The sequence below is a fragment of the Macrobrachium nipponense genome, chromosome 41, assembly GCF_015104395.2.
Source record: "Macrobrachium nipponense isolate FS-2020 chromosome 41, ASM1510439v2, whole genome shotgun sequence".
In the NCBI taxonomy this organism is placed as follows: domain Eukaryota; kingdom Metazoa; phylum Arthropoda; class Malacostraca; order Decapoda; family Palaemonidae; genus Macrobrachium; species Macrobrachium nipponense.
The window spans coordinates 27,647,591-27,672,058 of NC_061102.1; the positions used below are offsets into that span (position 1 = coordinate 27,647,591).

Genomic DNA, 24,468 nt, shown 5'->3' on the forward strand with positions numbered 1-24,468 from the left:
GCACAGAATCTGAGAATATGAATGTTTCACCCGTGGGAGGATTGGGGACTACCCACTTGAGGACTTACTTAACGGAGCATTAACTGTCCAATATAGTATATTTTTACTGTTTTTCTTCGTCCTAAGAAGTTCGCCAACACAGGTGTCTAATTCCCTACTTATGCATACAGAGACATACTGGGTTTTATGGTTTTCGTTTTTCAGGTAATTATAAAAAATATCCCGATCTACAAAGCTTTATTATGATGCTGTTTATCCTCACAGGGAAATGTTGATACTCAAAGGAGAGTGAAGGACATAGGCTGTAAATATATATAATATATATATATATATATATATATATATATATATATATATATATTATATATATATATCATTCTCAAATGTTAAAACACCAATATCGCTCGATTACTGGAATTTTCTATGCCTTGGGAATAACTTACAACCAACGAGAGTCATAAGTGATGAGTGCATCAGTTACAATTCCCCTGGAGTGCAAGTTCTAGCCAAGGATATAATCCGATATTAATTTGAGATTTTGCTTAATGCCTGTTAGTATATAAGAGTCACGTCTGTATATTTTATTTGACAGACTCATATATATATATATATATATTATATATATATATATATATATATAATATATATATATATATATATATATAGAGAAATAAAAAAAAAAAAAAAAAAGAGAGAGAGAGAGAGAGAGAGACGAGAGAGAGAGAGAGAGAGAGAGAGAGAGAGAGCCATAACATGACAACCCATGCCCTTTACTCTCCTTAGAGATCTAATATAAGAGAAGCCCACCAACAAGTAATAATATTTCTCATTAATAATTGAACACTATCATAGTGAGGTTTTGTGGTTTGTGATATTGTTTTATTCATACCTAGGTAAAGATACGAAACCTCAGTTTGTAGCCAATAACCTTCTCGACTAGAACGGTGGTTTTTTATACATATTGAAATAAATAGAGGCATTGGTCATGATGATGTGCTACTATTATGCTTTAGACTTTCCATAGATTAATAATCTTTTGATACATGCTTATTATTACAATATTTCTATTTGTGAATCTGTGCCTTTCAGCTGCATGCAATAGATGATTTGCTTAATCTTCTCTTCTGTGGTAATAAGAATAGGATGATTAATGAATCGTTAAAGCGACTTTAAAAAGTTCCCTTTAAAAAGTTCCCTTAGCGGTCGTGGTTTGCGTCATAAAAACCTAGTCAAGGAATTGTTATGGAGTAACATAATATGTGTGTTTTATTTACGGATATAATGATACCTTGTATGGAAAATTTCGAAGTGGAACATACTTCGAAGTTTTTCATACAAGGTATTATATATCCGAAAATAAAACACACATATGATGTTACTTCATAACAATTCCTTGACTATACTCGTTTTTTCCATCTGTCCACCAGCGTGTGGTGTTTGCGTATGGTAACACTGCGCCCAGGGCTTTAGATAGTTACATTCAGCTTACATTCAACAATAATAATAACCCTATTTCGAATATTGACGGTGTAATTCGCATACAGTAAATTATTAAAACACTTTTCAGTTGCAAATGTACACCCAGATATCCTTTTATTTACCTAAAACTTACACATAGCGTAACTATCTAAAGCCCGGGACGCAGTGTTACCATACGCAAACACCACAGGTGGGTGGGCAGATGGAAAAAAACAGAGTATAGGATTTATGACGGAAACCACGACCACTCAGAATACCTTTGAAGGCTGCAAAATCACAGACAAGTCCCATTAACGACTCATAACCATCCTACTCCTTTTACCATAGAAACAAAAAATTAAGCGAATCGTCTATTGTATGCTGCTGAAAGGCACAGATCTACAAATAGAAATAAAAATCGTCTAATTCACGCTGTTGAAAGGCACAGATCTGCAAATAAAATTATAGTAATAATAAGCATATATCAAAAGACATTAATCTATGGAAAGTCTAAAGCATAACAGCATATCATGACCAATTCCTCTATTTAAATCAATATGAAAAATAAGTAGGGAGGTAAACCACCTATTTAGTCGAGCAGTTTATTGGCTACAAACTGGAGTTTCGTATCTCTACCTAGGTATGAATAAAACAATATCCCAAACCACAAAACCTCATTATGATACTGTTCAATTATCCCTGGGAAAATCCTAGTCTTTTTACGTTAGAAACAAAGGTTAAGAAAATCATCTATTGTATGCTGCTGAAAGGAACAGATTCACAAATAAGAATATCGTAATGTTAAACATGTATCAAAAGTCATTAGTCTATGTTCCTGCTCCGTTGATGTCGAAAATTCACCTTCGAGGATGCGATACTAGAAAATTGACCTTAGAGGATACGATACTAGAAAATTCACCTTAGCGGAGACGATACTAGAAAATTCACCTTAGCGGAGACGATACTAGAAAATTCACCTTAGCGGAGACGATACTAGAAAATTCACCTCAGAGGAGATGATACTAGAAAATTCACCTGAGAGGAGACGATACTAGAAAATTCACCTTAGCAGAGACAGTGCTAGAAAATTCACATTAGAGGAGACGATACTAGAAAATTCACCTTAGAGGATGCAATACTAGAAAATTCACATTAGCGGAGACGATACTAGAAAATTCACCTTAGCGGAGACGATACTAGAAAATTCACCTCAGAGGAGACGATACTAGAAAATTCACCTTAGCGGAGACAATACTAGAAAATTCACATTAGAGGATGCGATACTAGAAAATTCACCTTCGAGGATGCAATACTAGAAAATTCACCTTAGAGGATACAATACTAGAAAATTCACCTTAGCGGAGACGATACTAGAAAATTCACCTTAGCGGAGACGATACTAGAAAATTCACCTTAGAGGAGACGATACTAGAAAATTCACCTCAGAGGAGATGATATTAGAAAATTCACTTTAGAGGATACGATACTAGAAAATTGACCTTAGCGGAGACGATACTAGAAAATTCACCTTAGAGGAGACGATGCTAGAAAATTCACCTCAGAGGAGACGATACTAGAAATTTCACCTTAGCGGAGACGATACTAGAAAATTCACCTTAGCGGAGACGATACCAGAAAATTCACCTTAGCAGAGACGATACTAGAAAATTCACCTTCGAGGATGCGATACTAGAAAATTCACCTTAGCGGAGATGATACTAGAAAATTCACCTAAGAGGACACGATACTAGAAAATTCACCTTAGAGGAGACGATACTAGAAAATTCACCTTACAGGATACGATATTAGAAAATTCACCTTAGAGGAGACGATACTAGAAAATTCACCTTAGAGGAGACGATACTAGAAAATTCACCTCAGAGGAGACGATACTAGAAAATTCACCTTAGAGGACACGATACTAGAAAATTCACCTTAGCGGAGACGATACTAGAAAATTCACCTCAGAGGAGACGATACTAGAAAATTCACCTCAGAGGAGACGATACTAGAAAATTGACCTTAGAGGATGCGATACTAGAAAATTTACCTTAGAGGAGACGATACTAGAAAATTCACCTTTGAGGATGCGATACTAGAAAATTCACCTTTGAGGAGACGATACTAGAAAATTCACCTTAGCGGAGACGATACTAGAAAATTCACCTTAGAGGAGACGATGCTAGAAAATTCACCTTAGCGGAGACGATACTAGAAAATTCACCTTAGAGGAGACGATACTAGAAAATTCACCTTAGCGGAGACGATACTAGAAAATTCACCTTAGAGGAGACGATACTAGAAAATTCACCTTAGAGGAGACGATGCTAGAAAATTCACCTCAGAGGAGACGATGCTAGAAAATTCACCTCAGATGAGATGATGCTAGAAAATTCACCTCAGAGGAGACGATACTAGAAAATTCACCTCAGAGGAGACGATACTAGAAAATTCACCTCAGAGGAGACGATACTAGAAAATTCACCTTAGAGGAGACGATACTAGAAAATTCACCTCAGAGGAGACGATACTAGAAAATTCACCTCAGAGGAGACGATACTAGAAAATTCACCTCAGAGGAGACAATACTAGAAAATTCACCTCAGAGGAGACGATACTAGAAAATTCACCTCAGAGGAGACGATACTAGAAAATTGACCTTAGAGGAGACGATACTAGAAAATTCACCTTTGAGGATGCGATACTAGAAAATTCACCTTCGAGGAGACGATACTAGAAAATTCACCTTAGCGGAGACGATACTAGAAAATTCACCTTAGAGGAGACGATGCTAGAAAATTCACCTCAGAAGAGACGATGCTAGAAAATTCACCTCAGAGGAGACGATACTAGAAAATTCACCTCAGAGGAGACGATGCTAGAAAATTCACCTCAGAGGAGACGATGCTAGAAAATTCACCTCAGAAGAGACGATGCTAGAAAATTCACCTCAGAGGAGACGATACTAGAAAATTCACCTCAGAGGAGACGATACTAGAAAATTCACCTCAGAGGAGACGATACTAGAAAATTCACCTCAGAGGAGACGATACTAGAAAATTCACCTTAGCGGAGACGATACTAGAAAATTCACCTCAGAGGAGACGATACTAGAAAATTCACCTTAGCGGAGACGATACTAGAAAATTCACCTCAGAGGAGACGATACTAGAAAATTCACCTCAGAGGAGACGATACTAGAAAATTCACCTCAGAGGAGACGATACTAGAAAATTGACCTCAGAGGAGACGATACTAGAAAATTCACCTCAGAGGAGACGATACTAGAAAATTCACCTTAGTTGAGACGATACTAGAAAATTCACCTCAGAGGAGACGATTCTAGAAAATTCACCTTAGAGGATACGATACTAGAAAATTTACCTTAGAGGAGACGATACTAGAAAATTCACCTCAGAGGAGACGATACTAGAAAATTCACCTTAGAGGATACGATACTAGAAAATTCACCTTAGAGGATACGATCCTAGAAAATTCACCTTAGAGGAGACGATGCTAGAAAATTCACCTTAGAGGAGACGATGCTAGAAAATTCACCTTAGAGGAGATGATGCTAGAAAATTCACCTTAGAGGAGACGATGCTAGAAAATTTACCTTAGAGGAGACGATGCTAGAAAATTCACCTTAGAGGAGACGATGCTAGAAAATTCACCTTAGAGGAGACGATGCTAGAAAATTCACCGTAGAGGAGACGATACTAGAAAATTCACCTTAGAGGAGACGATGCTAGAAAATTCACCTTAGAGGAGACGATACTAGAAAATTCACCTTAGAGGAGACGATGCTAGAAAATTCACCTTAGAGGAGACGATACTAGAAAATTCACCTTCGAGGATGCAATACTAGAAAATTCACCTTAGAGGAGACGATGCTAGAAAATTCACCTTAGAGGAGACGATACTAGAAAATTCACCTTAGAGGAGACGATGCTAGAAAATTCACCTTAGAGGATACGATACTAGAAAATTCACCTTAGAGGATACGATACTAGAAAATTCACCTTAGAGGATACGATACTAGAAAATTCACCTTAGAGGATACGATACTAGAAAATTCACCTTCGAGGATGCAATACTAGAAAATTCACCTTAGAGGAGACGATGCTAGAAAATTCACCTTAGAGGATACGATACTAGAAAATTCACCTTAGAGGAGACGATACTAGAAAATTCACCTTAGAGGAGACGATACTAGAAAATTCACCTTCGAGGATGCGATACTAGAAAATTCACCTTAGAGGAGACGATACTAGAAAATTCACCTTCGAGGATACGATACTAGAAAATTCACCTTAGAGGAGACGATGCTAGAAAATTCACCTTAGAGGAGACGATACTAGAAAATTCACCTCAGAGGATACGATACTAGAAAATTCACCTTAGAGGAGACGATGCTAGAAAATTCACCTCAGAGGAGACGATACTAGAAAATTCACCTTGGAGGATACGATAAATAAAATTAAATGAAAAATTTCACCTTAACGGAAGACCGTACTAGAAAATTCACCTTAACGGAGACCGATACAAAATTAAAAATCTACTAGGAAAATCACTTACGAGACGATACATGAAAATTCACCTCAGAGGAGACGATACTTAAAAATTCACCTCAGAGGAGACAATACTAGAAAATTCACCTGAGAGGATACGTTACTAGATTCAAAGATGATTTACTGAAGTACGTGGAAATCTCTTATTGGACAAAGATTCGTTCTCACCTGCATCCGCTTGATTACACCAGTTCAATCCAGAAAAAGTACATTATGTATATGACTGCACGTATACGTGTATTTTTGTTGCTTGCATACTATGATGTCAGTTTCAATCCTGTATTATGCCTGGATTTTTGGAACGAAAAAATATAGGGAGGGGGAGCGCCGGGGGGGAAACTGTGACTGGAAATTTTGGAATCCAGAGTTCATAGGTTTGATATGCATATTTAATAGTACGGTGGTTGACAGTGAATTAGCATAAGATTGTCAAAATAAATACTAGGTAAATGACTCACAATATGCCCGACGACAAATGTTTACCATGAATAACGTATAGAATTTTTTTATTAAATAAAAAATTGTGGATGGAATTAGAAGTTGAGTGAGAAATAACTTGTGAAATGATTGATTCTTTCACTTTTAACGGATTAAGAACCGATAAGGATGTAAGACATGAAGGCAATTCTAGCGGATGCATTGATTGAACGAATATTTTTTGAAAAAGAATTTCAGTATTTTATACTTCATATTATTTAATAGCCAGGAGGAGGTCTCCGGCTTCGATGATCTCATGCAGCCTTTTCCGTAACATTTAATTTTTAACTGGGTAAAGTTTCTTTGGAAATACGTTATCTGTTTGTTGTTTTGACTTACAGAAATCAACTTACATTTCCCTTAACATGAATTTCTTATGAGATTAAGAATAGTCGAGTAGAGACCGGTGTGCCGCGCGCTCTTGGCCATATGCTCTGTGATATTTAAACAGAAGTTGAAGTAATGGGAGACTATTTCGTGGGTGTAATCATAAATTACATTGTATGATTATAATAATTGGACATGTATCTTCTCCACTTCTTTTATCACGGCACGAAGCGATCCCCGATAGGATTATAGTGTTAAGGTTCAAGTCTCCTTACTGATGTCATTTTAATAATGTCAGCTTCAGATTCATTATGATTTCTTATAAATTATTAAATATCATGAGTGGACCTTCCAGATTTGCGCAACAGCTTCTTTTTATTGCCCACTCCTATCCGGGTTTCGAAATCGCTGATAAGGTTATGACGGCCTATAAATAGAATTGGGGTGTTCAAAAACATTTTATTATTAAAAGCAAAGATGAAGAAATATCCCATAAGCAAGTATTATTATCGCTATGTAAAATGTTCATCGTACCCATGCTCTTCATTCTACTAATTCTACTAACATTTTCATACATTCTTGCAACTAAAAAATGTACACACAACACACGCACGCAAACGCACACATTCTCACACACACAAACACACACACACACACACACACACACACACATATATATATATATATATATATATATATATATATATATATATAGTTATAGTCTGTGCGTGTATTGCTTATGAGTGATAGATAGGTATATAGATTAAGTACATAATTTTCGGGTCTTCCGTGAAAACCTCCTCGAAGTCAGGTTTTCCAGACAGATCTAAAGCTAAGGAAGATAAGATGTTGCGGGAGGAGCATCTCTTCAAGTGGGATATACTGTAGCAAACGATGGATAGTTTTCCCTCTCCGACCGTAAGAACATGTCGTACACAGTGGCATGCAATTTCACAGGTGTCATCTTTATTGGGTGTATTTCGCCTTTTCTGGCGGAGTTCATCAGTGCGATGGTAGGCGTCTTTAAATTTTGCGGCCGTCATGACTGAAACCGTGTTTAGCAATTAACTGAGTGTGTAAGCGCCTCAGTGGCGTGGTTGGTATGGTCTTTACCTGCCACCTCGGTGGCCGCGAGTTCGATTCTCGACTATTCCATTGAGGGGTGAGAGATGTGTATTTCTGGTGATAGAAGTTCACTCTCGACGTGGTTCGGAAGTCACGTAAAGCCGTTGGTCCCGTTGCTGAATAACCACTGGTTCCATGCAATGTAAAAACACCATACAAACAAAACAAACAAACTCAATTAACTGTGTCTGCATTCAGAAACGTGAGTTAAGAATATCTTTCATTTCTTCAATTTTAAATGAAATTTACTCTACGAAGAAGTACCAGATTATAGTAAATTGATTCATTTAGTTCATTCCCTAGTTGTGTCATTCGGTTTTTCTCTTAGTAAATTTTTTCTCTGCTTTTATCGCGAATTTAGGGATTGGCTCAAATATATGATGCGTACTATATACTGAATATCTCCATACAGGTTCATGTTTTTCCCCGTTCTCTCTCCATATCTGTTATTTTTTCCTGTTATCCATTTTCCTGCTTTCATCATATCCGACTCTTTTGGGCTGTATTTTTGTTAAATCGTGGAATAATTACGAGCCATCCTCTAGCACACCTTTGCCCTTTGTTAGAAACCCGGACCCCTGTGTTGACTTACTGACAGCCGTCATTCATATTGGAAAAATGTTCAACTGTAAACAGCAGAGACACGGAAGATGCTTCCCTTTCCCTTTGGCAGAATTTGAAAATCGGTGCCCCTAGTTCCCCCACATCGATCACAAGCTGAGGTTGACATAAGCATGCTATCGAGTCTCAAACCTCCCGGGACCTTTCAGGCTCTCCTTAGAGAGTCTCGACACAGAATTTCTTGTTCCAAGGCTCTTCTCGTGTTTGAATGCAGCCTGGTAAGTGTAACAGTCGATTACGTCTCTCTTGGAAGTCTACAGCTCTTAAAAAGGCAAATTTAAGGACCTTGTCCTCAAGCGGGAGAAATCTTTGGATAATAATCGAAAGATTTCTGCTGGTCGTCTGTGGCTATACGAAAATCTCTGTTGTCTGTTCATTGCAACCCATAGTTAAATTAAAATAGATTTGGTTGTTTATATGCAATGTATGCTTGGCTCTAAAGAATTTGCTCTTTTCATGAAAGTATATGTTGATAGGAGTTCTTCAGTTTGCAGATGATATTTCGCCCTCTGGGAACCATCATCAAATATCACTCGTAACCCTTAACCTTTGTATTTTGCAAGATTGACAGATTCCTGCTGAATGTTTTCAGAGATTCGTGGGTTCCAGATGTCCTTGCTCTTGAATTCCAGATTTCCTCAGTCCCAATGCATGAGCGGATATTTTATCCGAATCTAGGCTCCTCCAGAGTCTTGGCCTTTCTTAGGCACCCCTTTGAAAACCCAAAATCCTCCTCACGCTCAAAACAAGAGGTGACAAAGGCAGGAAATCGTCTTTCCACATATTCTGATGATGCCGTCGGGAGCGTTACCCGGGGAGTCCTCTGAACTTGTTACGTCCCTAGAGTACGCTAAGGATGCGTCTGGCCACAAGAAAACCAATATTGAAGGAGACCACTAACCTCCGTCGGCCCCAAGCGCAGAGATTGGACAAACGAGCAATAACCATCCACAAAGGAGAAAGTTTTTTAAACCTCTCCTTTGTGTAATCGGTCGGCGATCGTTCCCTCGAAATGATCTGTATATTATTCTGAAATCACTTCTCCCCATAGCCAAGAACTGTAAGAAACCCCCTCTATCCGTCTAAACGTTCATTTCTTCGTTGGTTGAGGACCCAACAAAAACTGTAGGAGTTTTGACATGAGATCTTCTGAGGGTGACAGCACGAATCGTGACGTAGAAACTCTTAGATGAGTTAGTTCTCGTAGTTTTTCGACTGCATGCTCCCCTGACGAAGTTTGTTTGTTTGTTTGTATGGTGTTTTTACGTTGCATGGAACCAGTGGTTATTCAGCAACGGGACCAACGGCTTTACGTGACTTCCGAACCACGTGAGAGTTAACTTCTATCACCAGAAGTACACATCTCTCACTCCTCAATGGAATGGCCAAGAAGCAAACCCGCGACCACCGAGGTGGGACGCTAATACCATACCAACCACGCCGCTGAGGCGCTCCCCTGACGAAGTGAAGACAGTGACGTATGCCGCCGTTCTTGAGAAAAAGACAGAGAAACAGAAGCATGGCGCTTAATCAAATTCACGGTGATCAGCCTTACCAATGTAAAAAAAAATAAAAAATTACTTTTGGAAAGTTTGTCCATGAGCGTTTTAAGTTTATTCTCTCTCTCTCCTCTCTCTCTCTCTCTCTCTCTCTCTCTCTCTCTCTGTGTGTGTCCAGTCACTCGCAAGTTAGTACACTCGGTCGCGCGCAATTTTGATCGTGTTCTTGTTTAATGTTTAAACTTGACATCGGAAAGTTCAATGGAATTACTCAGCTGCCACTCTGTAGAATTCATACCTTTTGAATTGTGAAATCTTTGCATGATTAAATTTTTTTTCTTCAGAGGTGAAGATTCATCCAGTTTGCATTCGGTAAAGAATTATTCGTCCCTGGTGCTGGCAGTTGTCATCCACGTTCGTAATCTGTCCTTGGTATATGATTTATTCTTTACGTTAATTTGCCTTACTTGTGTGTTAGATTTATTTTTACTCTCTCTCTCTCTCTCTCTCTCTCTCTCTGAATTGCAGATTCAGACACAAAATGAATAATTATGATGAAGGAAGATCAAATATTATGGAAAAGTTGGATTTTTTAATGTCAGAATTTCTGGAAATGAAAAAAAGAACAACATACCAGAACAGGAAAGAGACATGGGAAAATCCTTATTACTATCAGTATTAAATGAAGGAGAAAACACGCAAACCATCATAGTGATGAATGCGCAGGGTTTAGTTACGAGTAACTCAAAAAGAAAAATAGAGTACTTAAGAAGAACTAACCCAAATGAAAGAAAATAGATATAATGTATAAGTGAAACCTGGTATTCCCAAGAGACTGGGAATGATGATCAAATAAAAGGGTTCCAAACTTATAGATCAGATAGAAAAAATAGGAATCAAGGGGGAACCGCAATATATGGGAAAGACAAAAAACAAGGAAAAATATATGAGAAATATAGTAACTCAGAATGTGAACTAATAGCGGTAGAATTTGAATCTGAAAAATTGATGAACATAGTAATATATAGACCTCCTAATACTAAAGAGTTTGACTTAATAATTGAAAAATTGGATGATATATGTAGAAATCACAAGGACTGGACTATTCTCCTATCTGGTGACTTCAACTTTCCTTTCGTAGAATGGAAAGAACGAATAGGAGATTGTGGTTGTACTTATACATATAAAAAAGAGAGTAATAGTAGTGCAGAAGATAAGAGGCAATTTGAAAAGCTATTAGATATGCTACTAGAATACAACATTCAACAAATAAATCACCTGCCAACAAGAAAAGGAAAATACTTTAGACTAGTATTTGTGAACGAGATGAATTATGTTAAAGAAATAATAGTTATAATGCGAGTATTTCAGACCATAATGTCATAGAATTAACAGTTCATTCCAAAGCAAGTGAAAATAGAGATAAGCAAGAAATGAAAAAGTGGGAAGGATATGGAAAATACAACTTCTACAGTAAAAATATAAAATGGTCAGAAATTAATGAAGAATTAAACAAAGATTGGGATAACATTTTCGTAAGTGATGACATAAGGGTAAATACGGAGATATTATATAAAATATTGGAGATAATAGTGGAAAAATATATACCGAAGAAGAAAAGTAAACATCATTCATGCATACCAAGAGACAGAAGAATCTTGTTCCAGAAAATCAGAAAGTGGAAAAAAGGTCTTGCAAAAGAAAAAAATGCATGGAAAGTTATAGAACTAAAAAGTAAGATAGAAAAATGCAGAAAAAAGATTATACAATCAAAAGAAAATGAAAAACGGGACTTGGAAGAAAAAACCCTATTAAATATCAAGCAAAACCCCAAACTATTATACTCATATGCGAAGAAGATGAATAAAAGAAGAATAGAAATAGGCCCTCTGAGAATTGAAGGGAGATTAACGAATGAAAAAAAGGAAATTTGCAACATACTGGCAGAACGATATAAGAGAGAATTCACCCCTAGAATAGATAATGAAGATAATGATATAGAAGTAAGGGATGAAAATAGTGAATATTTAGCTGACATAGATATTAATGAAGCTGATATTGTGCAGGCTATTAATGAAATTAAAAATGGAGCTGCTGCAGGGCCTGATGGAATTCCTGCTATTTTGTTAAAGAAAGTAGTTCATTCTATCGCAAAGCCACTTGCAATATTATTAAGACAAAGTGTAGATACAGGCAAGATATATGATGAGCACAAATTAGCGTATATTACCCATACTTTCAAAAGTGGATCAAGACTAGAGGCAAGTAATTATAGGCCTGTGAGTCTAACATCACATATAATGAAAGTGTATGAAAGGGTAATGAAGAAAAATATTATGAAACATTTAATAAAAAATAATTTGTTTAATAAAGGACAACATGGTTTCGTACCCGGAAAAAGTACACAAACCCAACTGTTAGTCCACCGTGAAAACATATTCAAAAATATGAAAAGCGGAAATGAAACAGATGTGGTTTATTAGACTTTGCAAAAGCTTTTGATAAAGTAGACCATAATATATTAGCGAAGAAAATTAGAAAACACAATATCGTGGATAAAGTAGGAAGATGGTTAAAAGAATTTTTACACAACAGAAAACAGATAGTTATTGCAAACGACGAGAAATCGGATGAAGCCAAGGTAATATCCGGTGTGCCGCAAGGTACGGTGTTAGCTGCAATACTGTTTGTTATTATGAGTAGTTTCGCTGATGACACAAGAATAAGTAGAGAAATTACTTGTGATGAAGATAGGAACGCTCTACAAAGAGACCTTAACAAAGTATATGATTGGGCAGAGGTAAATAGGATGGTATTTAACTCTGATAAATTTGAATCAATAAATTATGGAGACAGAGAAAGAAAGCTATATGCATATAAGGGACCTAATAATGAGACCATCACAAATAAGGAAGCAGTTAAAGACCTTGGTGTGATGATGAATAGGAACATGTTATGCAATGATCAAATAGCAACTCTGTTGGCAAAATGTAAAGCAAAAATGGGAATGTTGTTACGGCACTTCAAAACAAGAAAAGCTGAACACATGATTATGCTTTATAAAACATATGTTCGTAGTCCACTTGAATATTGCAATATGATATGGTACCCACACTATCAAAAGGATATTGCACAAATAGAGAGTGTACAAAGGTCCTTTACAGCTAGAATAGAAGAAGTTAAGGACCTAGACTACTGGGAAAGACTACAATTCTTAAAATTATATAGTCTGGAAAGGAGAAGAGAACGCTACATGATAATTCAGGCATGGAAACAGATAGAAGGAATAGCAGAAAATATCATGGAACTAAAAATATCAGAAAGAGCAAGCAGAGGTAGATTAATAGTGCCCAAAAATATACCAGGAAAAATAAGGAAAGCACACAGGACATTAATCCACTACGCACCAGCATCGATAATGCAGCGTCTATTCAATGCGTTGCCAGCTCATCTGAGGAATATATCAGGAGTGAGCGTAGATGTGTTTAAGAATAAGCTCGACAAATATCTAAACTGCATCCCAGACCATCCAAGATTGGAAGATGCAAAATATACCGGAAGATGTACTAGCAACTCTCTGGTAGACATTAGAGGTGCCTCACACTGAGGGACCTGGGGCAACCCGAACAAGATGTAAGGTCTGTAAGGTAAGGTAAGGTCTGTAAGGTCTCTCTCTCTCTCTCTCTCTCTCTCTCTCTCTCTCTCTTGTGGGCAAGGAAGATGAGACCGTTTTCGATTTCGTTATATCATATAATGTAATTGTGTTTTGTCACTAGAATATATTACCAGTGCTGGAAATCTATCTTCTTTCATATATATTATTGTTTGCTAAAAAAAAAATAGTGCGAAATAACATTCTAGTGAAACTGACCTTCGCCTCAAGCGCATGAAGGCGATGTATCTTGAGCGAACATTCCCACAATACAAGTGCCTCGATTCCCAGTTGGCATCGAAACTTTGTATACACATTAATTGATATCTGAATTAATATTTCTCCGGAATAGGTGGTCTGATTGTGATATGTACCGTGTGCTACATTGCTGTACAACTGCAGAGTATAGCGACTTCCACTTTTACATCGTTCAAAATATAATATAATTTGCATCTGTACAGTATAAGACAATTGTTATTATATAAGCCGAAAATATTCCATTTCTGGAGTTTGCTTGTCTCAGTGTAAAATTTTATTTTTCGAAAAAAGTGTTTCTTATGAAAGAGGGATTTAAGGCCTGTAACTGGCCGTATGGGCAGAGGCATGAAAGCCCATTTGCGCCATGTACGAATGAATGAAAAAAGAAAAAAAAATACACACAAATATGCAAAACGAGACTGTAAATCAATGAGCAAAGGTAGAAAAGTAGTGCATAAAAAATTATATTCTGTATTTTTGGCGCGGGAGCTTGCGTTTTTTTTTTCGTTTTTTTCTTCTTTTTTCGTTTTTTATTAACGAACATAAGGATCTGGAGTGCTATTAGTAGTTTCATAACAGTGCAATTCTACCAAAAAATATACAAAGTACCGGTGTTGAAACTTTATAATTTCATGTTTTTCAGGCAGAACTATGGAAATATTCTGAAATATCTCCTAAATAAAGTATCCGATCTTTTAATAATAAATCTAAAATATTTACTTAAATCAAATTACGTTGATTTCTATTTTTCAAGACATTGACAAAATTTTTTATTTTAAGGAAAATCAAACGCCTAATGGGAATTTCTTTGTCTAGTCAGAAATATTTACATTTCAGTCACCTTACGTTGATTTTTATCCTTCAGACCATTAAAAAAAAATGTTTTTGACAGAAAAATCAAACATCCTGGAGGTATTTTTTGTGTAGTCCCGTGATAATAAATCAGAAATAGTGGGCACACTTTTCCGTGTCGAAAATTATGACAATGGTAGCAGGTCCACAATAATATCGCATGTGAAGTATAAAGTCTTTAATAAATAATAAAAGCTTTCGAACCTTGTGCTAGGTTCATCTTCAGTCAAGTCTTGACTGAAGATGAACCTAGTACAAGGTTCGAAAGCTTTTATTATCTATTAAAGACTTTATACTTCACATGCGATATTATTGTGGACCTGCTACCAAATCAGAAATATTTACATTTCAGTCGCTTAATGTTGATTTTGATCCTTCAGACCATTTAAGAAAATGTTATTGAAAGGAAAATCAAACTTCTAGGAGGAATTTCCTTGTCTAGTCCCGTAATAATAAATCAGAGATATTTACATTTCAGTCACCTTAAGTTGATTTTGATCCTTCACACCATTAAAAATGGAATTGTAAGGATTAATCAAACTTCTTGGAGGAATCTTCTTGTCTAGTCTCGTAATAATAAATCAAAAGTATTTACATTTCAGTCACCTTACATTGATTTTGATCCTTCACACCATTAAAAAAATGGTATTGAAAGGAATAATCAAACTTCTTGGAGGAATCTTCTTGTCTAGTCTCGTAAAAATAAATAAAAGATATTTACATTTCAGTCACCTTACGTTGACATTGTCCTTCAGACAATAAAAAAAATGTTATTGAAAGAAAAATCAAACTTCTTGGAGGAATTTCCTTGTCTAGTCCCGTAAAAATAAATCAGAATTAGTTACATTTCAGTCACTTAACATAGATTTTGATCCTTCAGACCATTAAAAAAATTCTTATTGAAAGGAAAATCAAACTTCTAGGAGGAATCTTCTTGTCTAGTCTCGTAATAATAAATCAGAAATATTTACATTTCAGTCATATGCTGATTTCGATCCTTCAAACCATTAAAAATGAAATCTTATTGAAAGGAAAAACCAAACTTCTAGGAGTAATTTCCTCGTTTAATCCCGTAATAGTAAATCAGAAATAGTTACATTTAAGTCACTTAACGTTTATTTTTATCCTTCAAACCATTTAAAAAAATGTTATTGAAAGGAAAAATCAAACTTCTAGGAGGAATTTCCTCGTTTAATCCCGTAATAATAAATCAGAAATAGTTACATTTCAGTCACTTAACGTTTATTTTGATCCTTCAAACCATTTAAAAAAAATTTTATTGAAAGGAAAAATCAAACTTCTAGGAGGAATTTCCTCGTCTAATCCCGACGTAGTTTGGACCCTCGTTTCAACGAAGTCAGTCAGTCAAGTTGCGTGCTCGTTTTAGCGACTGTTATAGCAGCCACTTCCTTACCTGCCAAAGTATGGCGCTCGTTTCCTCTCGGTTCGTCCAAAGTTTTGTGTCTGCCCGGATGCGAATGCTTGCTCCATTATCGCGTGATACTCTCTGTTACAGAGCGATGTAGTTATGATGATACGTCGGATAATTCAGTTGAAGTTTAGGAGTCAGGTGGTTGGCGTAGCATACAAGGAGATGCTAAGTTAAGTATATCTTAGTTTTACCAGACCACTGAGCTAATTAATAGCTCTCCTAGGGCTGCCCCGAAGGATTAGATATTTTTACGTGGCTAGGGAAATATTGGTCATCTAGCAACGGGACCTACAGCTTATTGTGGGATCCGAACCATATTATATCGAGAAATTAATTTCTATCTCTGATTCCGCGTTGGCCGAGCCGAGAATCGAACTTCGGACCACAGGATTGGTAGCCAAGTGCGAAAACCACTCGTCCAACGAGGAACTGTACAAGGAGATGCTGTGATATTTAGAAACTGTACAAATGACATGTTCTACCTTTTTTGTATGCAGACTTCATCATTTATTTAATCAGATTTAAACATTTAATTAACATGACTATTGCAGAAGTAAAGGAAAAGAAAGACATAAAGTATTTCAATCATTATGTGAAAATAATTGCATTTAGGACCCTTTCCGTTGTTGACTTCATCATCGCCAAGTATCGTCGAAAATTAATTTCATTATAGGGGCTATTGTAGAATTAAAGGGAAACTAAGCAATATTTCAAGCATTCTGTGAAATTATTTGAATATAGGACTCAATAGGTTTTAACTCTATAATCTAATCGAAAACTGTGTACCAGTCTTAAAGTGCACGATGCATTTATAAACGTTGTTTTCCAAAATTTTCTTCCTTAGCATCATATACCAAGTTGTATCCCGTCGTAACATCTTTCAGTTTTACGTATATTCTTATCACCAAGTTATCATCTGTACATTCTTATTACCAAGTTATCATCTATACATTCTTATTACCAAGTTATCATCTGTACATTCTTATCACCAAGTTATTATCTATATATTCTTATCACCAAGTTATCATCTATACATTCTTATCACCAAGTTATCATCTATACATTTTTATCACCAAGTTATCATCTGTACATTTTTATCACCAAGTTATAGTCTATAGGTTCTCATCACCAAGTTATCATCTATACATTCTTATTACCAAGTTATCATCTGTACATCCTTATTACCAAGTTGTCATCCGTACATTCTTATCAATAAGTTATCATCTATACATTCTTATCACCCAGTTATCATCTTCCATCTTTTCCACATACTGGAATTATCTCTAAGCAATCCATCCTTCCACCTATGGCAACTTCTTACCAGTTTTCTGTGCCTCCTCATATATTGTACACAAACAGTTCACTTCTGCAGCCTCACCCCTCCCCCTCCCCTTTTTTTTCTTCACGTTCAACGTTGACAATAAACTTCAGTGAAGGGCAGTTTCCTTAACAAACCCCTCATGCATTTAAACCTTGGCTTTCTTTCTTCACATATTGTGTAACTCATCTTCCCTCATCCTGCATCATCCATTATACCTCATAGGGGGGTACTGCCTTGAGTGCATCTCGTACGGTGCACTGTAGGCATTACTTAAGGTTCTTTGTAGCGTTCCTTCTGAACCTAGCTCCAACTCCTTTCATAATCCTCTTTCTTCCATCTTACTTTCCACCCTCTCCTATCAATTGATTCGTAGTGGAACTGGGAGGTTTTCCTCCTGTTACTCCTTTCAAACTTTTTACTGTCAATTTACATTTCAGCGCTGAGTGACCTCAAAGGTCCCAGTGGTTGGCCTTTGGCCTAAATTCAATATTCAATTCAATTCAATTCATCAAGTATTTGTACCCTCAGTTACTGACACAGATCAGCTGATACAATTCTACCACCGTTCATATAGATATCCTGTGCTCCACCTTACTCTTGTTCATATTTACCCTCAACTTTTCCTTTTGCAAACACTTTCAAAAGTCTTTCATTAGTCTGTGCATTTCCGTTTCCCTGTCTCCAATCATTACCGCATCATCTGCAAGCGTCAGCTGGTCCGCACGCTAGCCATGACCTGTTTTCTTATTACATAACTTTGCACCTACTTCTAAACATCCTTTCTCTGTCTCCTCAAGCCATTTCGTATGATAAAGATGTCAAACTGTCATGGAGACTTTATATCACACTCACTTCTACACCAAACCAGCCATTGTCATATATATATATATATATATATATATATATATATTATATATATATATATATATATATAATATATATATATATATATATATATATATATATTATATATCGTAAACACGGTTCACCACCAGATGAAAATTTTAATCTGAGTATACCTGAGTAATCTATATATTGTCATAGTTGATTCTATCGATAAATTTTTCTAGACATATCTATGTCTATCTATACCGCATATAGTTTTTTTTGTTTCTAGACGTATCTATGACATATCTATGCCTCATACAATTTTTTTTTTGTCTAACGGAACCGTTTCGTAACAAACACTTATACCTTACACTCCATTCCTTGCCAAAGCCCTGATCAGGTCTTCTAACACGACCTTTAAAGCCTTCTGGCTAGTAGTGACAACCTTGATAGCGAGTGATGTAAATCTCATTTGTCTTGACCCGTTAAATAATTCCCGTGATTACAGCCCTGCTTTAAACCCACTGAGGTGCGACTATGTGTCAGTTGCCATTGGTTTCTGCGGAACAGAAGAGGTTATAATACTGCTTAAAATCACTATTTATATATATATATATATATATATATATATATATATATATATACATATATATATATATATATATATATATATATATATATATATATATATATATATATGCGATATTCTGGCTAATTATTAACAGGATGCGTATAATATATCTATATATATATATATATATATAATATATATATATATATATATATATATATATATATATATATATATGAATAACTTGATCACTAAGTATATAAAACGTGATGCTATGTATAAATAAAGGATTTTTGCCACGAAGGAAAGAATGAAAAAGCGAGATAGCCGAGTACTTTCGGTCCTGTTCGGACCCTTTACTGAAGGCAAAAGGGTCCGAATAGGACCGAAAGTACTCGGCTATCTCGCTTTTTCATTTTTTCCTTCGTGGCAAAAAACCTTTATATATATATATATATCATATAACTATATATATATATATATATATATATATATTTTATATATATATTATATGCATGTGTGGGAAAACTGGAAAATGAAGCGTTTGTTCCCTAAATGACTTCATTTCTGTCTTGGCAAGGTGTCATCTGCAGAATCTGTCATTATTATTGTATTTCTACGGTTACTGTTATTACTGGTACTTTGGTTGTGCATTATTACTGTGAGTATTATCAAGTTAGAGTTTTTGTACATTCAATTTTCATATTTAGCCCTCTGGACCTGATTACTGTAACCACCAAAGGTCTAGCTTGAAGTTAATTTATGCAATATGTGCAGTAACGATTATAACTAAATCTTTTTTATATGATTATCATTATTATTCTTTTTCTTTATTCTCAATATTAGTACTTTTATTGCCAGTGTTATGATTACTATCTTTTTTACTACTTCAGCAACTGTGCGGATATTGCCGTTTATTCATTTATTATCATGATCTCATTTATCTAGATTGCGTATGTTACTGTCTGCACTTTGTTTATTCCATGTACATGGTCTTAAGCTGACGATGAAATATATTGTTATTATATATACATATACATTACATTAATATATATATATATATATATATATATATATATATATATATATATATATATATATATATATATATATATATATATACCTTTCTCTGCAGGGGAAGTGAGTCTGAAAAATTCCAATCTAATAAACAATTTTTTCTAGCCCACTACACTCCCCTGACAACCAAGTACTACATACTCACTGCATAATTCCGCAGGGGCAAGGATAGTATTCTTGGTTGGCTCTGGAATGGTATCCGACACCAATCGTTGGGGGTAAGGCGACCATCCTAACCTGTTAACCTAAGCCGTGAATAATGTTCCTGGTAGTTCGTCGATTGCAGCTGGTCACAGGAAGATTAGAGAAGTGAATGAGGGGTAAGGTACTTGTTGGGAATCCGAATTTTGTGAAGCATATGCTCCTACGTACATTGACTGAATACACATACACACACACACACACACACACACACTTGGCTCTTTTCCTTTCCTTGAATAGGTAGCCTTCTTCATTTTCTCATGTTTTGTTTTTATTTTAAAGCTTTAAATTATTTACTTTAAACTGATTTTTTTATTAAGAATTTGTGCTTTTATCTTGTAATTTATTATATAAAATAATTTTAATAATTGCAGACTGGTGATGTGTTGAAGCAACATGAAACGTTTTACATAAATAAATCATGGTTCTAGACTGCTGTCTTCCTGGTACCCCTGAATGTTTTATATACTTACATAAATACACATACATATCAGACGCTCTTGAGTGGTCTCTTGTTGTATGTAACTATTCTTCTTTCATTTAAGAAGCATAAATTAAAAAAATCAAATTTCACAGGTTATCACTTTTCTATATAGCAGATCTCAATTCATTGAAATGGGACATATTGACACGCATTAATGTTTCCTCCGTCGTAGTTTTAACTTTTTGATAACTGCGCTTTGTTTAGTTGTTAAAATCACCGATAATACTCACCAGTAAATATATTTGGTTCACCAAAAATACCCGCCAATGAATATATTTGGTTCACCAAAAATACTCGCCAATGAATATATTTGGTTCACCAAAAATGCTCGCCAAGAAATATATTTGGTTCACCAAAAATACTCGCCAATAAATATATTTGGTTCACCAAAAATACTCGCCAATGAATATATTTGCTTCACCAAAAATACTCGCCAATGAATATATTTGGTTCACCAAAAATACTCGCCAATGAATGTATTTGGTTCACCAAAAATACTCGCCAATGAATATATTTGGTTCACCAAAAATGCTCGCCAATGGATATATTTGGTTCACCAAAATACTCGCCAATGAATATATTTGGTTCACCAAAAATACTCGCCAATGAATATATTTGGTTCACCAAAAATACTCGCCAATGAATATATTTGGTCCACCAAAAATACTCGCCAATGAATATATTTGGTTCACCAAAAATACTCGCCAATAGGTATATTTGGTTCACCAAAGATACTCGCCAAGAAATATATTTGGTTCACCAAAAATACTCGCCAATGAATATATTTGGTTCACCAAAAATACTCGCCAATGAATATATTTGCTTCACCAAAAATACTCGCCAATAAATATATTTGGTTCACCAGAAATACTCGCCAATAAATATATTTGGTTCACAAAAATACTCGCCAATAAATATATTTGGTTCACCAAAAATACTCACCAATAAATATATTTGGTTCACCAAAAATACTCACCAATAAATATATTTGTTTCTCCAAAAATACTCGGTTCACCAGAAATACTCGCCAATAGATATATTTGGTTCACCAAAGATCCTCGCCAAGAAATATATTTGGTTCACCAAAAATACTCACCAATAAATATATTTGGTTCACCAGAAATACTCGCCAATAGATATATTTGGTTCACCAAAGATACTTGCCAAGAAATATATTTGGTTCACCAAAAATACTCACCAATAAATATATTTGGTTCACCAAAAATACTCGCCAATAAATAACTTGGTTCAGATTCCATAAGTTTTTCTTGTAGGGGTCGGAGTAGGAATAATGTTTTTCTGTATTATTTGATCTGACGTATAAAGGCGTTTCTATCTATTTGTTTCTCTTTCTCGGAGAACTATAGCGAATATAGGTTTATCTTTTTTTTTATTGTTTGTGCAATTACAGGCGTTTCTTTTAATTTACACAAAAACTTTCCAGAGAGAGAGAGAGAGAGAGAGAGAGAGAGAGAGAGAGAGAGAGAGAGAGAGAGAGAGAGAGAGAATTGTAAAATACCATTATATCTCATGAACATCCCATTGAACGGCATATTTACAATGCTAGATGACGTTGAAAAATTTGAAAGTGTACTTTTCTTTCTTTACTCAACGTTCAGTTACGACCTAGATATTTTTGTTACAACTCACACTCACTCATGGGCTTTTAAGCCAGTAGGCAGCCTTTTTAGATGATGGGAAAGGGACTGAGAAAGAGAAATGTAAATCTGGCAACAGTTACTACTTAATTTTCATTTTGGGATTTCAGGAATTTACTTTATTTTCATGAGTGTCATCAGTTAGGTTTTCATATTTTCATGAGTCATGAGTTAGGTTTTCACTACCATAATTTTTGTTGTGTTCTATGAACCAAGGGACGGAGTATGATTATTTAGTTCGTACAGATTTTTTTTTTACTTCTGGTAATTCTGAATCTATTAAATAAACGTGGATAATTATTAATCATAAGGGGGAAGAGGGTTGAAAGTCAGTGTAACGGGAACTGCAGTTAATTAAAAGCAGTGTACCTCATTTTCTTTTGATAATTCTTTTCAGCTTTTGATACTAATTTATTAATGTTCCTTATTTATATATATTTCCTTTCTTTTTTACTACCCACGAGCAAACCCGAGAGACTGCACCATTGCTCATTGAATGATTTATGTACATTCTGAGCTCATGAAATATACTTTGAAATCCGAGTTCCAAATTTGTCAGATTTGACTGTTAACAATTACAGGATGGAATAGGCTTTTGTCTTCTTTTACTTTTGTAAAATAAATACGGTAATAAACGGTTGTTGGAACTTTGAAAAGAATGTCAATACCATTTGCTTAATATTCTTATTTTATTTTATTTTTATTAGTTAACATGCCAAAATGTGTAGGTATAGGCATGAGGTAATTATATATATATATATATATATATATATATATATATATATATATATATATATATATATATATTATATATATATATATATATATATATATATATATGTACGACACAGACATACACAATTATCACGTACGCTACAATGGATAGTTTATTTTGCTTACATATATATATAGTTCACCTTTGACGGGTAAGTAAAAAATACAGTTTATTTGTAACGAGAAGATTAAAACCTCACATATACTTTCGTGGCGAGAAAAGGAAAGCGGAATGTGTTACCGTGATTTCATTAACATAATATATAGTGTTAAAGATGCACATTTCGTAATCTAGGCGATCTAGCATAGCTTAAAATCTAAGGGAATGTCTATGGCACTTTCATTTTAAAACTTACGGAATTATTGTTGTTCATGGCGCAACATCGTGACAGATTTAGCCGTTTCATGATTAGCATCGGGTATAAATCGGTCAGGTCACGAAAAGATGATTTGATTAATTGCTTACCCTGCGAGTAAGCCTACAAACTACTTTGTTGTTGTAGTTATATGTGGGGGAGTAAGAGAGGTCTGTGAAAGAGCCTAAAAAGGTCTGAAGTAGGTGTTTTGCATTGAACTAAAGATACAGGAATTTTAGGATAGGATATTCATGATTGATTTATTAGAATGAAAATGTAAAAAAAAAAAAAAAAAATAATAATGTGCATGTTGAACAGTACAGAAAAACTAATCTAAGAAAATATAGCGTATTTATTTTAATTTTCGTTAGTGAAACAAGGATCTATTAGACCGAAGATTTTAGCATGTTTTAATTTACGTCAAGTTAGGAATATAATGTTTACAACGTCTCTGGGAGGGAAAAATATTGTACTCGCCCCGAGTAAGCTGGAGGTCGAATTACACCTTACTGTCATCTGTTTCCTCTTTGATGTAGGGGAAACTAGTGGATAAAACTAAATAAATTAGATTGCGCAGAATAAGAAAAGATAATGTCAAGTAAAACTACCAATAAGGAGGCCATATATAAAAGTTGGAAATCAAAATTTCAAAAAAGTAACTGTTCCTTCATGTTAGAATAAAATAAAACGAAATAGAATAAAATAAAGTCAAACAACAATTTTTGCCCGTTTGTTAAACTTTCTGTTTTATTGAAATGAAACATATTTAACACAGAGCTTTACTTGACCATTTCTGAGATTTATGATCATCAGACGTCAAAGTAAAGTTCATAAACTGTATTTTTGCTTTTGCATACCGTGGGAATATAACTGCACACAACACATACGTATATATATAAAATATATATATATATATATATATATAT

The 24,468-nt window shown here is 35.0% G+C and overlaps 1 protein-coding gene across 1 annotated transcript in view; it reads right to left on the reverse strand.

The window, feature by feature from the left end:
• Positions 1–24,468, reverse strand: part of LOC135212890 (lachesin-like) — a 470,090-nt gene that overhangs the window by 444,200 nt on the left and 1,422 nt on the right.